We start from the raw sequence: 15000 nt of genomic DNA, 5'->3' as shown, positions 1-15000 counted from the left end.
AAGCCTGGACGAAAGAGGCTACGAGGTCACCTCGAAGCGGTCTAAGAATCGGGCGCACTTGGGGCGACTACCAGTGCCAACCCCTTATCCCGCGGTGCGTCCGACACACAGAAATTTCCAAGGCGGCCAAGGAGCCTCCCCGCATAGCAATCGGGGTGTGAGGTTACGGATGCAGCATTGATAGCAATCGAGGTGTGAGGCGAAGGATGCAGAAGTGAGAGCCGAGGGATGTAGCAGAGATAGCAATCGGGGTGTGTGATGCAGAAGAGATAGCAATCGAGGTGTGCGGTGGGAAGGGCCCAGCAGCCAGAATGCATGAAGCGACGGATGAAGCAGTGATGACAACCGGGCTGTGAGGAGAGGAGGGATGCAGCCAAGAAAGCAATCAGGGCTCGAGGCAAGGGATGCATCAAGGATAGCAATCATGTTGTGAGGCGAGATTCCAAAGGCTAAACGTGAGAGGCTGCAGGGTCGACTCAGAGAGGTCTATGCATGTGAGAGGCTGAAAGCAAGGTCGACTCGGAGCGGTCTATGCATCGGGCGCGCTTGGGGCGACTACCAGTGCCAACCCCTTATCCCGCGACGCGTCCGACAAAGAGAACGTTCCAAGGCGGCAGAGGAGGTTACCAGCCGAAGGATGCAGTAGCAATAACAGGTATAGTTCCGCGGCGGCCGAGAAGACTCACCGCATAGGAATCGGGATGCGAGGCGAGGGATGCGGCGGGAAGGCCCCGACGGCTAAACGGAAGAGGCTGCAGGGCCGCCTCGGAATGGTCCAAGCATCGGATGCGATTGGGACGACTACCAGTGCCAACCCCTTATCCCGCGATGCGTCCGATACACAGATAGTTCTAAGGCGGCCGAGGAGCCTCACCGCATATCAATCGGGGTGCGAGGCGAGGGATGGGGCGGGAAGGCCCCAACGGCTAGACGGAAGAGGCTTCAGGGCCACCTCGGAATGGTCCAAGCATCGGACGCGCTTGGGGCGACTGCCAGTGCCAACCCCTTATCCCGCGATGCGTCCGATACACAGATGGTTCCAAGGCGGCCGAGGAGCCTCACCGCATAGCAATCGGGGGTGCGAGGCGAGGGATGGGGCGGGAAGGCCCCAACGGCTAGACGGAAGAGGCTTCAGGGCCGCCTAGGAATGGTCCAAGCATCGGACACGCTTGGGGCGACTACCAGTGACAGCCCCCTATCCCGCGATGCGTCCGATACGAAGATGGTTCCAAGGCGGCCGAGGAGCCTCACCGCATAGCAATCGGGGTGCGAGGTGGGGGATGCGGCGAGATGGCCCCAACGGCTAGACGGAAGAGGCCACAGGGCCGCGTCGGAATAGTCCAAGCATCGGACGCGCTTGGGGCGACTACCAGTGACAACCCCTTATCCCGCGATGCGTCCGATACGAAGATAGTTCCAAGGCGGCCGAGGAGCCTCACCGCATAGCAATCGGGGTGCGAGGTGGGGGATGCGGCGAGATGGCCCCAACAGCTAGACGGAAGAGGCTGCAGGGCCGCCTCGGAATAGTCCAAGCATCGGACGCGCTTGGGGCCACTACCAGTGACAACCCCTTATCCCGCGATGCGTCCGATACGAAGATAGTTCCAAGGCGGCCGAAGAGCCTCACCGCATAGCAATCGGGGTGCGAGGTGGGGGATGCGGCGAGATGGCCCCAACGGCTAGACGGAAGAGGCCACAGGGCCGCCTCGGAATAGTCCAAGCATCGGACGCGCTTGGGGCGACTACCAGTGACAACCCCTTATCCCGCGATGCGTCCGATACGAAGATAGTTCCCAGGCGGCCGAGGAGCCTCACCGCATAGCAATCGGGGTGCGAGGCGAGGGATGCGGCGAGATGGCCCCAAAGGCTAGACGGAAGAGGCTGCAGGGCTGCCTCGGAATAGTCCAAGCATCGGACGCGCTTGGGGCGACTACCACTGCCAACCCCTTATCCCGCGATGCGTCCGATACACAGATAGTTCCGAGGCGGCCGAGGAGGTGGGGGATGCAGCGAGATGGCCCCAACGGCTAGACGGAAGAGGCTGCAGGGCCGCCTCGGAATAGTCCAAGCATCGGACGCGCTTGGGGCGACTACCAGTGACAACCCCTTATCCCGCGATGCGTCCGATACACAGATAGTTCCGAGGCGGCCAAGGAGCCTCACCGCATAGCAATCGTGGTGCGAGGTGGGGGATGCGGCGAGATGGCCCCAACGGCTAGACGGAAGAGGCTGCAGGGCCGCCTCGGAATGGTCCAAGCATCGGATGCGCTTGGGGCGACTACCACTGCCAACCCCTTATCCCGCGATGCGTCCGATACACAGATAGTTCCAAGGCGGCCGAGGAGCCTCACAGCATAGCAATCAGGGTGCGAGGCGAGGGATGCGGCGAGAAAGCCCCAACGGCTAGAGGGAAGAGGCTTCAGGTCCGCCTCGGAATGGTCCAAGCATCGGACGCGCTTGGGGCGACTACCAGTGACAACCCCTTATCCCGCGACGCGTCCGATACACAGATAGTTCCAAGGCGGCCGAGGAGCCTCACCGCATAGCAATCGGGGTGCGAGGCGAGGGATGCGGCGAGAAGGACCCAACGGCTACACGGAAGAGGCTTCGGGGCCGCCTCGGAATGGTCCAAGCATCGGACGCGCTTGGGGCGACTACCAGTGACAACCCCTTATCCCGCGACGCGTCCGATACACAGATAGTTCCAAGGCGGCCGAGGAGCCTCACCGCATAGCAATCGGGGTGCGAGGCGAGGGATGCGGCGAGAAGGACCCAATGGCTACACGGAAGAGGCTTCGGGGCCGCCTCGGAATGGTCCAAGCATCGGACGCGCTTGGGGCGACTACCAGTGACAACCCCTTATCCCGCGACGCGTCCGATACACAGATAGTTCCAAGGCGGCCGAGGAGCCTCACCGCATAGCAATCGGGGTGCGAGGCGAGGGATGCGGCGAGAAGGACCCAACGGCTAGACGGAAGAGGCTTCGGGTCCGCCTCGGAATGGTCCAAGCATCGGACGCGCTTGGGGCGACTACCAGTGACAACCCCTTATCCCGCGACGCGTCCGATACACAGATAGTTCCAAGGCGGCCGAGGAGCCTCACCGCATAGCAATCGGGGTGCGAGGCGAGGGATGCGGCGAGAAGGACCCAACGGCTAGACGGAAGAGGCTTCGGGTCCGCCTCGGAATGGTCCAAGCATCGGACGCGCTTGGGGCGACTACCAGTGACAACCCCTTATCCCGCGACGCGTCCGATACACAGATAGTTCCAAGGCGGCCGAGGAGCCTCACCGCATAGCAATCGGGGTGCGAGGCGAGGGATGCGGCGAGAAGGACCCAACGGCTAGACGGAAGAGGCTTCGGGTCCGCCTCGGAATGGTCCAAGCATCGGACGCGCTTGGGGCGACTACCAGTGACAACCCCTTATCCCGCGACGCGTCCGATACACAGATAGTTCCGAGGCGGCCGAGGAGCCTCACCGCATAGCAATCGGGGTGCGAGGCGAAGGATGCGGCGAGAAGGACCCAACGGCTAGACGGAAGAGGCTTCGGGTCCGCCTCGGAATGGTCCAAGCATCGGACGCGCTTGGGGCGACTACCAGTGACAACCCCTTATCCCGCGACGCGTCCGATACACAGATAGTTCCAAGGCGGCCGAGGAGCCTCACCGCATAGCAATCGGGGTGCGAGGCGAGGGATGCGGCGAGAAGGACCCAACGGCTAGACGGAAGAGGCTTCAGGGCCGCCTCGGAATGGTCCAAGCATCGAACGCGCTTGGGGCGACTACCAGTGACAACCCCTTATCCCGCGACGCGTCCGATACACAGATAGTTCCGAGGCGGCCGAGGAGCCTCACCGCATAGCAATCGGGGTGCGAGGCGAGGGATGCGGCGAGAAGGACCCAACGGCTAGACGGAAGAGGCTTCAGGGCCGCCTCGGAATGGTCCAAGCATCGGACGCGCTTGGGGCGACTACCAGTGACAACCCCTTATCCCGCGACGCGTCCGATACACAGATAGTTCCGAGGCGGCCGAGGAGCCTCACCGCATAGCAATCGGGGTGCGAGGCGAGGGATGCGGCGAGAAGGACCCAACGGCTAGACGGAAGAGGCTTCAGGGCCGCCTCGGAATGGTCCAAGCATCGGACGCGCTTGGGGCGACTACCAATGACAACCCCTTATCCCGCGACGCGTCCGATACACAGATAGTTCCGAGGCGGCCGAGGAGCCTCACCGCATAGCAATCGGGGTGCGAGGCGAGGGATGCGGCGAGAAGGACCCAACGGCTAGACGGAAGAGGCTTCAGGGCCGCCTCGGAATGGTCCAAGCATCGGACGCGCTTGGGGCGACTACCAGTGACAACCCCTTATCCCGCGACGCGTCCGATACACAGATAGTTCCGAGGCGGCCGAGGAGCCTCACCGCATAGCAATCGGGGTGCGAGGCGAGGGATGCGGCGAGAAGGACCCAACGGCTAGACGGAAGAGGCTTCAGGGCCGCCTCGGAATGGTCCAAGCATCGGACGCGCTTGGGGCGACTACCGTTGCCAACCCCTTATCCCGCGATGCGTCTGATACACAGATAGTTCCGAGGCGGCCGAGGAGCCTCACCGCATAGCAATCGGGTTGCGAGGCAGATTATTGGGAAGGGAACCCCCTGGGATGCGGCTCAAGCAGTGCCCAAAGGGACTGGAATGCGGAATCACATCGAGAGACCCAAATGCTATACGAGGGCTCAAATCGAATTATCGATTTGGCCACGACATGGACGCATCGGAACGACTACCTTTGCCGAACCACTCGCAATTGCATCCATACCGAAACCAATAGACATTTCCGTTAGAGCCCTCGCATAGCATTCGGGAATCTCGCATGCCCCTCTAAATCGACCAATGCTGGCGCTCAATGAAAATCCGAGCGCTACCACCGTTCGAGCGCCAGCATTGGTCGAGTTAGAGGGGCACGGGGGAGAATGCTCCAGTCAACACCTCCCCTATATAAGTTATTTGTCCGATTCTCGCACAACCGTAGTCTGCCTCGTCGAATCAAACAACGGTCCCAGATTCCGACTTCCGTTCCGTAGAGACCCAAAAGCTAGATGGAGGCTCGCAAGAAAGAGAGTCGGCGCATAGCAATCGGGTTTCTCGAACGTTTAGGGACCGAGCTCACTTGCGGATAGGGCAAAATCCGCCAAGCAACCCAAAAGCTAGACGGGGGCTCGAATCGAATCGCCTAGGCGGCCACAACAACGACGTGTTGGATCGACTACCAGTGCCAAACCATTCAGCAAGACTAGTCTGTGTCGAGGCCGGATAGAGATTCTCAGAGAGCGCCCGCATAGCATTTAGGAGACCTGCCGCGTCCCTCACACTCGACAAATGGTGGTGCACGTTTATAAATCCGAGCGATCCCAACCCTTTCAAGCACCAACATCGGTCGAGATAGAGGGGCACGGAGGGGGCTGCGTGAGACAACACAGTCCCCTATATAAGTTATTTGTCCGATTCTCACACATCCGAAGAATGGTCATCAAATCGGACAACAGCCCAAACTTCCGACTTCCGTCCCAGAAAGCCCAAGAGCTATCTAAAACGTTCATGGCCGGAACTCGATCGCGGCTATACCAGTCCGCCAAGCAACCCAAAAGCTAGACTGGAGCTCTAGTCGAATCACCTCTGTGGCCATTGCAAGGACGTGTTGGAGCGACTACCATTGCCGAACCATTCCGCAGGTCGAGTCCATACCAAGGCCGCATAGAGATTCACGATGAGCTCCTGCATAGCAATCAGGAGACTTGCCGTGTCCATCACAATCGATAAATCCTGGTGCAAGATTTTTGCATCCGAGCGCTCCAACCAGTCGAGCACCAGCATCAATCGACATAAACGGGCACGGGGGGAGGATGCTCGAGAACACTACCTCCCCTATATAAGTTATTTGTCCGATTCTCAAGCAGCCGAAGTCTGGTCATCGAATCGGGTCAAAGACCACAACTTCCGACTTTACCCACAATGCAAGTCATCGAATCGAACATCGGCCCCCGAGTCGGACTCCATGCGTATGTCAGGTCATCGGACCCAAATTCCGCCTTCCTGCGCATGGCGGGCCATCAATATCAACTCGGTCATCGGACCCAAACTCCGCCTTTTTGCGTATGGCACGCCTTCAAATCGGTCATCGGACCCAAATTCCGCCTTCCTGTGCATGGCGGGCCATCAACATCAACTCGGTCATCGGACCCAAATTCCGCCTTTCTGCGCATGGCACGCCATCAACTCGGTCATCGGACCCAAATTCCGCCTTCCTGCGCATGGCAGGTCATCGGACACAAATTCAGACCTCGCCAATATGCCTACGTATCGAATCGGTCATCGGACCCAACTTCCGACTTCATCCATACTGTAGGGTCTTTGAGGTTGGCGCGGTGCGCTCAACCCAGGGAGTCGACCCATCGAAGCATACACCTCCCCTATATAAGCTATTTGTCCGATTCCCACACCTGTGTAGTTTGCACCTCTGACCAGGACATCGACCCCAACTTCCGAACTCGACTGCAACGACGGCACCAGCGCCTTGGTGCGCACCTTGCGACGCACAGTCCCAACATTCGCCTTCCTGCACATGGCAGGTCATCGGACCCAAATTCCGACCTCGCGAGTATGCCTACATATCGAATCGGTCATCGGACCCAACTTCCGACTTCATCCATACCGTAGGGTCTTTGAGGTTGGCGCGGTGCGCTCAACCCGGGGAGTCGACCCAACGAAGCATACACCTCCCCTATATAAGCTATTTGTCCGATTCCCACACCTGTGTAGTTTGCACCTCCGATCAAGACATCGACCCCAACTTCCGAACTCGCCTCCAACGACCGAACCAGCGCCTTGGTGCGCACCTTGCAACGCACAGTGCCAACATTCGCCTTCCTGCACGTGGCAGGTCATCGGACCCAAATTCCGACCTCGCGAGTATGCCTACATATCGAATCGGTCATCGGACCCAACTTCCGACTTCATCCATACCGTAGGGTCTTTGAGGTTGGCGCGGTGCGCTCAACCCGGGGAGTCGACCCAACGAAGCATACACCTCCCCTATATAAGCTATTTGTCCGATTCCCACACCTGTGTAGCTTGCACCTCCGATCAGGACATCGACCCCAACTTCCGAACTCGACTAAAAAGACCGCACCAGCGCCTTGGTGTGCACCTTGCAACGCACAGTGTCAACATTCGCCTTCCTGCACATGGCAGGTCATCGGACCCAAATTCCGACCTCATGAGCATACCTACTAATCGAATCGGTCATCGGACCCAACTTCCGACTTCATCCATACCGTAGGGTCTTTGAGGTTGGCGCGGTGCGCTCAACCTGGGGAGTCGACCCATCGAAGCATACACCTCCCCTATATAAGCTATTTGTCCGATTCCGACACCTGTGTAGTTTGCACCTCCGCTCAGGACATCGACCCCAACTTCCGAACTCGCCTGCAACGACCGAACCAGCGCCTTGGTGCGCACCAAAAGTGCGCACTTTTGGAGGGCACTTTTGTGCGCTCCAAAGGTGCGCACTTTTGGAGGGCACTTTTCTGCGCTCCAAAGGTGCGCACTTTTGGAGGGCACTTTTTGGAGGGCACTTTTCTGCGCTCCAAAGGTGCGCACTTTTGGAGGGCACTTTTTGGAGGGCACTTTTCTGCGCTCCAAAGGTGCGCACTTTTGGAGGGCACTTTTTGGAGGGCACTTTTCTGCGCTCCAAAGGTGCGCACTTTTGGAGGGCACTTTTTGGAGGGCACTTTTCTGCGCTCCAAAGGTGCGCACTTTTGGAGGGCACTTTTTGGAGGGCACTTTTCTGCGCTCCAAAGGTGCGCACTTTTGGAGGGCACTTTTTGGAGGGCACTTTTCTGCGCTCCAAAGGTGCGCACTTTTGGAGGGCACTTTTTGGAGGGCACTTTTCTGCGCTCCAAAGGTGCGCACTTTTGGAGGGCACTTTTTGGAGGGCACTTTTCTGCGCTCCAAAGGTGCGCACTTTTGGAGGGCACTTTTTGGAGGGCACTTTTCTGCGCTCCAAAGGTGCGCACTTTTGGAGGGCACTTTTTGGAGGGCACTTTTCTGCGCTCCAAAGGTGCGCACTTTTGGAGGGCACTTTTGTGCACTCCAAAGGTGCGCACTTTTGGAGGGCACTTTTCCTGTGCTCCAAAGGTGCACACCTAGGTGAGCACCTTCGACCACACCTTGTAGCACACCAAACTCTGACTTTCGACTTCATCCGCAATGCAGGGTCTTTGAGGTTGGCGCAATGCGCACAACCAGGGGAGTCGACCCATCAAACCCAACACCTCCCCTATATAAGCTATTTGTCTGATTCTCATACATGCGTAGCCTGCAGGAGCAATTAGGACATCGACCCCAACTTTCGGCTTCTAAACGAAAACAAGGTCTTTGAGGTTGGTGTAATGCGAACAACTAGGGGAGTCAACCCATCAAACCCAACACCTCCCCTATATAAGCTATTTGTCTGATTCTCATACATGTGTAGTCTACAGGAGCAATTAGGACATCGACCCCAACTTTTGACTTCTTAACGAAAACAAGGTCTTTGAGGTTGACGTAATGCGCACAACCAGGGGAGTCGACCCATCAAACCCAACACCTCCCCTATATAAGCTATTTGTCCGATTCTCATACATGTGTAGCCTGCAGGAGCCATTAGGACATTGACCCCAACTTTTGACTTCTTAACGAAAACAAGGTCTTTGAGGTTGGCGTAATGCGCACAACCAAGGGAGTTGACCCATCAAACCCAACACCTCCCCTATATAAGCTATTTGTCTGATTCTCATACATGTGTAGCCTGCAACAACGATTAGGACATCCACCCCAACTTCTGAATTCGTCTGCGTTGACCGCACCAAAGGTGCACGCCTTGGTGCTCACCAAAATCCGACTTCCGACTTCTTCTGCTATGCGGGGTCTTTGAGGTTGGCGCAGTGCGCACAACCAGGGGAGTCAACCCACCGAATGCAACACCTCCCCTATATAAGCTATTTGTCTGATTCTCATACATGCGTAGACTGCAGCAATGATTAGGACATCCACCCCAACTTTTGACTTCTTAAACAAGACAGGGTCTTTGAAGTTGGTGCAGTGCACACAACCAGGGGAGTCGACCCATCAAACGCAACACCTCCCCTATATAAAGCTATTTGTCCGATTCTCATACGTGTAGTCTGCAGCAGCGATTAGGACATCGACCCCAACTTCCGAATTCGTTTGCATTGACCGCACCAAAGGTGCACGCCTTGGTGTGCACCCTGGAGTGCACTTTGGTGCTCACCTCGGTGCACACTTTGGTGTGCACCTCGGTGTGCACCAAAGGTGCGCACCTTGGAGCGCACCAAAGGTGTACACTTTGGAGCGCACCACATAGGGTCTTTGAGAGGTTGGCGCAGTGCGCACACCAAGGTGGGTGTTGAGGTGCGTGCCGAGGTGGGTGGGTGCTAGGGTGCGCTCCATGGTGGGTGCCAGGGTGGGTGCGTGCTAGGGTGGATTCCAAAGAGGGTCATAGGGTGGGTGCCAAGGTGGGTTGGTGATATAGTGGGTTCAAAGGTGGGTACTAGGGTGGGTTCCAAGGTGGGTCACAAGTTGGGTGCCAGGATGCGTGGGTGTTAGGTTGGGTGCCAAGGTGGGCTCCTGCGTGGGTGGGTGCTAGGGTGGGTTTCAAGGTGGACGCGAGGGCGGGTGCCAAGGTGGGTAACAAGTTGGGTGTTAGGATGGGTGAGTGCTAGAGTGGGTGCCAAGGTGGGTGGGTGCTAAGGTGGATGCCAAGGTGGTTCACAGGGTGGGTGGGTTCTAGGGTGAGTTCCAAGGTGGGTCACAGGTTCAGTGCTAGGGTGGGTGTCAAGGCGGGTGTCGAGGTGCCTGGGTGCTAGGGTGTGGATGCCAATGTGGGTCATAGGGTGGGTACTAGGGTGGGCTGCAATGTGGGTGCCAAGGTGGGTAACATGCTCGGTGGGTTCTAAATTGGGTGCCAGGGTGGGTGTGCACCCACCTTGCCCGAGGTGGGTGCCAAGGTGCCAGTGTGGGTGGGTGCTAAGGTGGATGCCAAGGTGGGTGAGAAGGTGGGTGATAGGTTGAGTGGTAGGATGGGTGGGTGCCAAGATGGGTCACAGGGTGGGTGCAAGGGTGGGTAGGTGCTAGGGTTGGTGTCAGGGTGGGTGGGTGCTAGGTTGGGTTCCAAGGTGGGTGCGAGGGTGAGTGTCAAGGTGGGTCACAGGTTAGGTGCTAGGATGGGTGAGTGCTAGGGTGCAAAGGTGCCAGGGTGGGTGCTAGGATGGGTCGATGCTAGGGTGAGTGGCAAGGTGGGTCCACAAGTGTCAAGGTGGGTGCCGAGGTGGGTGCCAAGTCGGCGACTGCTATGGTGGATGCCAAGGTGGGTCACGGGGTGGGTGCCAAGTTGCTAGGTTGGGTTCCAAGGTGGGTGCCAACGTGGGTGCTAGGGTGCGTGGGTTAAAGGGTGTGTCACAACGTGGGTGCCAGGATGGGTGCGCACCCACACTGGCCAAGACGGGTGCGGGTGCAAGGTTGGGTTCCAAGCCCGGTCACAGGCTGGGTGCTAGGATGGGTGGGTGCCAAGGTGGGCACCAGGGTGGGTGCACCCACCCTGGCCAAGGTGGGTCACGGGGTGGGTCCTAGGGTGGGTAACGGGGTGGGTACTAAGGTGCGTGCCAAGGTGGGTCATAGGGTGGGTGCCAAGGTGGGCACCAGGGTGGGTGTGCACCAACCCTAGCCAGGGTAGGTCACGGGGTGGTTGTCGGGGTGGGCGTCAAGGAGCCAAGGTGGGTGGCAAGTAGCCAAGTTGCGTGCCAAGGTGGGTGTCGGGGTGGGTGCCAAGGATCCAAGGTGGGTGCCAAGGAACCAAGGTGGGTGTCTGGGTGGGTGCCGAGGTGGGAGCCAGGGTGGGTCCCAAGGTGAGTGCAAAGGTGGGTGCCAGGGTCAAGGTGAGTGCCAATGTGGGTTCCAAGGTGCCAGGGTCAGGGTGAGTGCCAATGTGGGTTCAAAGGTGCTAAGTTGGGTGCGAGGTTGGGTGCGAGGGTGGGTGGGTGCCAAGGTGTGCTAGGTGGAAGCCCGGGTGGGTCGGCATCCCATGGGTGTCGAGTTGGGTGCCTGATGGGTGCTTCTTGTCAAGTTTTAGTCGTCGGGACTCATTTCGAGCCTTAGAGGTCGTTTCTTGTCCGGTTGCCCTGTCTTCGACCTGGGAACCCAATTTTGGTCCTCGGGTCCCATTTTTTTTTGTCTCGCATCCCACTTTTGGCCTGTGGCCTTTTCGGGGTCGATTCTCGTTTTGGGCATCAGAGCATGTTTCTTCTCCTAAAACCCAATATTTGTTTATTAAGTCTCGGAACACATTTTTGTTCTCGTGGACCCATCATGGGTCTTGGAACGCATTTGTGGTCCTTGGGTCCCATTTTGCATCCCGAAACTTGTGTTTTGGTGCTTGATCCCTATTTTGGGTGCCCACCTTGCACCAAGTGCGCACCCGGGGCAAACCGAGCGCCTTGGTGCACCGGGGCAAGATCGAGCGTGCACCCGAGGCGCCCCGAACATGCACCAAGGTGCACTCGGCCCACATGTGAGCGCAGGTCGTTGCGCCCGAGGTGGTGTGTGGGCACCGCGTTGCAGACGGGACACTGCACGCACACGACGCCCCCTCCAGGTGCACGCACGTAGGCCGGGCCGGGTGCACACCCGACGCCCTAGCAAGGTGCGCGCACCCGGGCAGGGCTCACACTTGGCGAACGGGGCGCACTTCGCGAGGGAGGGTGTGCACCTCGACGGGGGTGGGTGGCCGGGGTGGATTCGCACGTGGGTCGCGGTTTGCTAAGTACACACTGCGACAAGCTCATAACGGGTGCGATCATACCAGCATTAGTGCACCGGATCCCATCAGAACTCCGCAGTTAAGCGCGCTTGGGCCGGAGTAGTACTGGGATGGGTGACCTCCCGGGAAGTCCCGGTGTTGCACCCTTTTTTAGTTTTTCGCCGGGCGTCGCAATGCTATTTGAATAAACCTTTTGCCCGTTTGCGTTCTCGTCGGGGCCGGGCCGGGCCGGGGTGCGCTGCCCGCACTACCGCGCGCGCGGGGGCGACACCGAGCGCGCACCCGAGGCACCCCGAGCACACAGGCCACGGTGCAACCCGGGCGTTGTGCGCGCACCCCGGTGCGCCCGAGGTGCTGCGCGCGCACCCAGGTGAAATCGGTGTGCACCTCGGCCAGTGCGCGCTCGGTCGAGTCGCGCACGTTGGCCAAGGTGCACGGTGATGTTTCTTACTCTAAGGTTCCGCACCAGACGCCCGGGACAGGTGAGCGAAGCTGGGCGGGGCCGGGTGCGCGGCCGGGGCAGGTGCACGCAGCTGGAGAGAGCTTTGGAGCACACTTCGGAGCGCACCAATGATGCGCTCCATTCAAAAGTTTCCTGAAAAGGCAAAAAAAGTTGAGATTATAGAATTTCCCACTTGAGAGATTGTAAAAAAAAAAAATTTAAAATGAAGGAAACGCGGGTGCCAAGGTGTGCGCAGCCCAGCCAAGGTGTGCGCACCAAGGCGCCCACCCTGGCGAAGGTGCACGCAAGGTGCGCACCCGAGGCAAACCGGACAATTAACCCAACTTTCGACTTCGCGCGCACCTTGGAGCGCACTTCGGAGCGCTCCTTGGTGCGCACCAATCTTGGGCACCTCGGAGTGCACCATGGCGCCCACCAAGGTGCGCACCCGGGGCAAACCGAGCTCCGACTTCGTGCGCACCTTGGAGCGCACGAAAGGTGCGCACCATGGCGCCCACCAAGGTGCGCAGCCCAGCCAAGGCGTGCGCATCAAGGTGCGCACCCTGGCGAAGGTGCGCACCCGGGGCAAACCGAGCTCTGACTTCGTGCGCACCTCGGAGCGCACAAAAGGTGTGCAACCCAGCCAAGGTGTGCGCACCCCGGTCAAACCGAGCTCCGAATCGTGCGCACCAGAGGTGCACGCCATCGTGCGCACCTTGGAGCACACTTCGGAGCCCTCCTTGGTGCGCGCCGATGTTGCGCACCTCGGAGCGCACCCGGGGAAAACAATGCAATTAACCCGACTTTCGACTTCGTGGGCACCTCGGAGCGCTCTCGGGTTCGCACCTCGGAGCACACCGAGGTGCGCACCTTTGATGCGCTGCCTTCACCAATTTCCAGAAAAGGCAAGAAAACATTGAGAAGGTGTGCGCACCGAGGTGCCCACCCTGGCGAAGGTGCACGCGAGGTGCGCACCCGGGGCAAACCGGGCTCCGACTTCGTGCACGCCGCACCTTGGAGCACACTTCGGAGCGCTCCTTGGTGCGCACCAGGGCGCGCAACCCAGCCGAGGTGCCCACCCCGGCGAAGGTGCACGCGAGGTGCGCACCCGGGGCAAACCGGGCTCCGACTTCGTGCACGCCATGGTGCCCACCGCGGCGAAGGTGCACGCGAGGTGCGCACCCGGGGCAAACCGGGCTCCGACTTCGTGCACGCCGCACCTTGGAGCACACTTCGGAGCGCTCCTTGGTGCGCACCATGGTGCCCACCAGGGCGCGCAACCCCGCCGAAGGTGCACGCGAGGTGCGCACCCGGGGCAAACCGGGCTCCGACTTCGTGCACGCCGCACCTTGGAGCACACTTCGGAGCGCTCCTTGGTGCGCACCATGGTGCCCACCAGGGCGCGCAACCCCGCCGAAGGTGCACGCGAGGTGCGCACCCGGGGCAAACCGGGCTCCGACTTCGTGCACGCCATGGTGCGCACCGCGGCGAAGGTGCGCACCCGGGGCAAACCGGGCTCCGACTTCGTGCACGCCGCACCTTGGAGCACACTTCGGAGCGCTCCTTGGTGCGCACCAGGGCGCGCAACCCAGCCGAGGTGCCCACCCCGGCGAAGGTGCACGCGAGGTGCGTACCCGGGGCAAACCGGGCTCCGACTTCGTGCACGCCGCACCTTGGAGCACACTTCGGAGCGCTCCTTGGTGCGCACCATGGTGCCCACCAGGCCGCGCAACCCAGCCAAGGTGTGCGCACCAAGGTGCACGCGAGGTGCGCACCCGGGGCAAACCGGGGTCCGACTTCGTGCACGCCGCACCTTGGAGCACACATCGGGGCGCTCCCGGGTTCGCACCGGCGTTGCGCACCGTGGTGGGCACCTCGGAGCACACCAAGGTGGGCAGCGAGGTGCGCACCTTTGATGCGATGCCTTCACTAATTTCCATAAAAGGCAAAAAAAAAACGAGATTTTAAAATTTCCGTTTTGAAAGATAGTGAGAAAAAGGGAATGCTGGTGCCATCTTGAGCCCGCCCTGGTGCGCAGCCCAGCCAAGGTGTGCGCACCAAGGTGCCCACCCTGGCGAAGGTGCGCGCCCGGGCAATTAACCCAACTTCCAACTTCGCGCGCGCCAGGGTGGGAGCGCACCCAACAACCGGGCCTGGGAAGAGCCAATGCGAGAAACCCCACCAAACGCTCTGACAAAAAAAGAGGGGGCGCTCCAGTAACCCCGCTTCGGAGCGCACCCTGGGCAAACCCAGCCAAGGTGCCCACCCCGGCCAAGGTGCAGGCGAGGTGCGCACCCGGGGCAAACCGGGCTCCGACAACGTGCACGCCGCACCTTGGAGCACACTTCGTAGCGCTCCCGGGTGCGCACCTCAGAGCACACCAAGGTGGGCAGCGAGGTGCGCACCTTTGATGCGCTGCCTTCACTAATTTCCAGAAAAGGCAAAAAAAAAAGGAGATTTTAAAATTTCCGTTTTGAAAGATAGTGAAAAAAACGGAACGCGCGTGCCATCTTGAGCCCGCCCTGGTGCGCAGCCCAGGTAAGGTGCCCACCCTGGCAAAGGTGCGCACCCGGGCAATTAACCCTACTTCCGACTTCGTGCGCGCCAGGGTGGCAACCGGGCCTCGGAAGAGCCAATGCGAGAAACCCCACCAAACGCTCCGACAAAAAAAGAGGCGGCGCTCCAATA

The 15000-nt window shown here is 59.7% G+C and overlaps 1 non-coding gene across 1 annotated transcript; it reads left to right on the top strand.

Annotated features, from left to right (window-relative positions):
* Positions 1–11898: 11898 nt before the first annotated feature.
* Positions 11899–12017, top strand: LOC131862275 (5S ribosomal RNA). Its single transcript, XR_009361291.1, has one exon. It is a non-coding gene; the product is annotated as a 5S ribosomal RNA (ribosomal RNA).
* Positions 12018–15000: the final 2983 nt, after the last annotated feature.

This window comes from Cryptomeria japonica, unplaced genomic scaffold (assembly GCF_030272615.1).
Source record: "Cryptomeria japonica unplaced genomic scaffold, Sugi_1.0 HiC_scaffold_40, whole genome shotgun sequence".
In the NCBI taxonomy this organism is placed as follows: domain Eukaryota; kingdom Viridiplantae; phylum Streptophyta; class Pinopsida; order Cupressales; family Cupressaceae; genus Cryptomeria; species Cryptomeria japonica.
The sequence above is the reverse complement of the archived record's forward strand: the minus strand, read 5'-3'. Positions and strand labels throughout refer to the sequence as shown.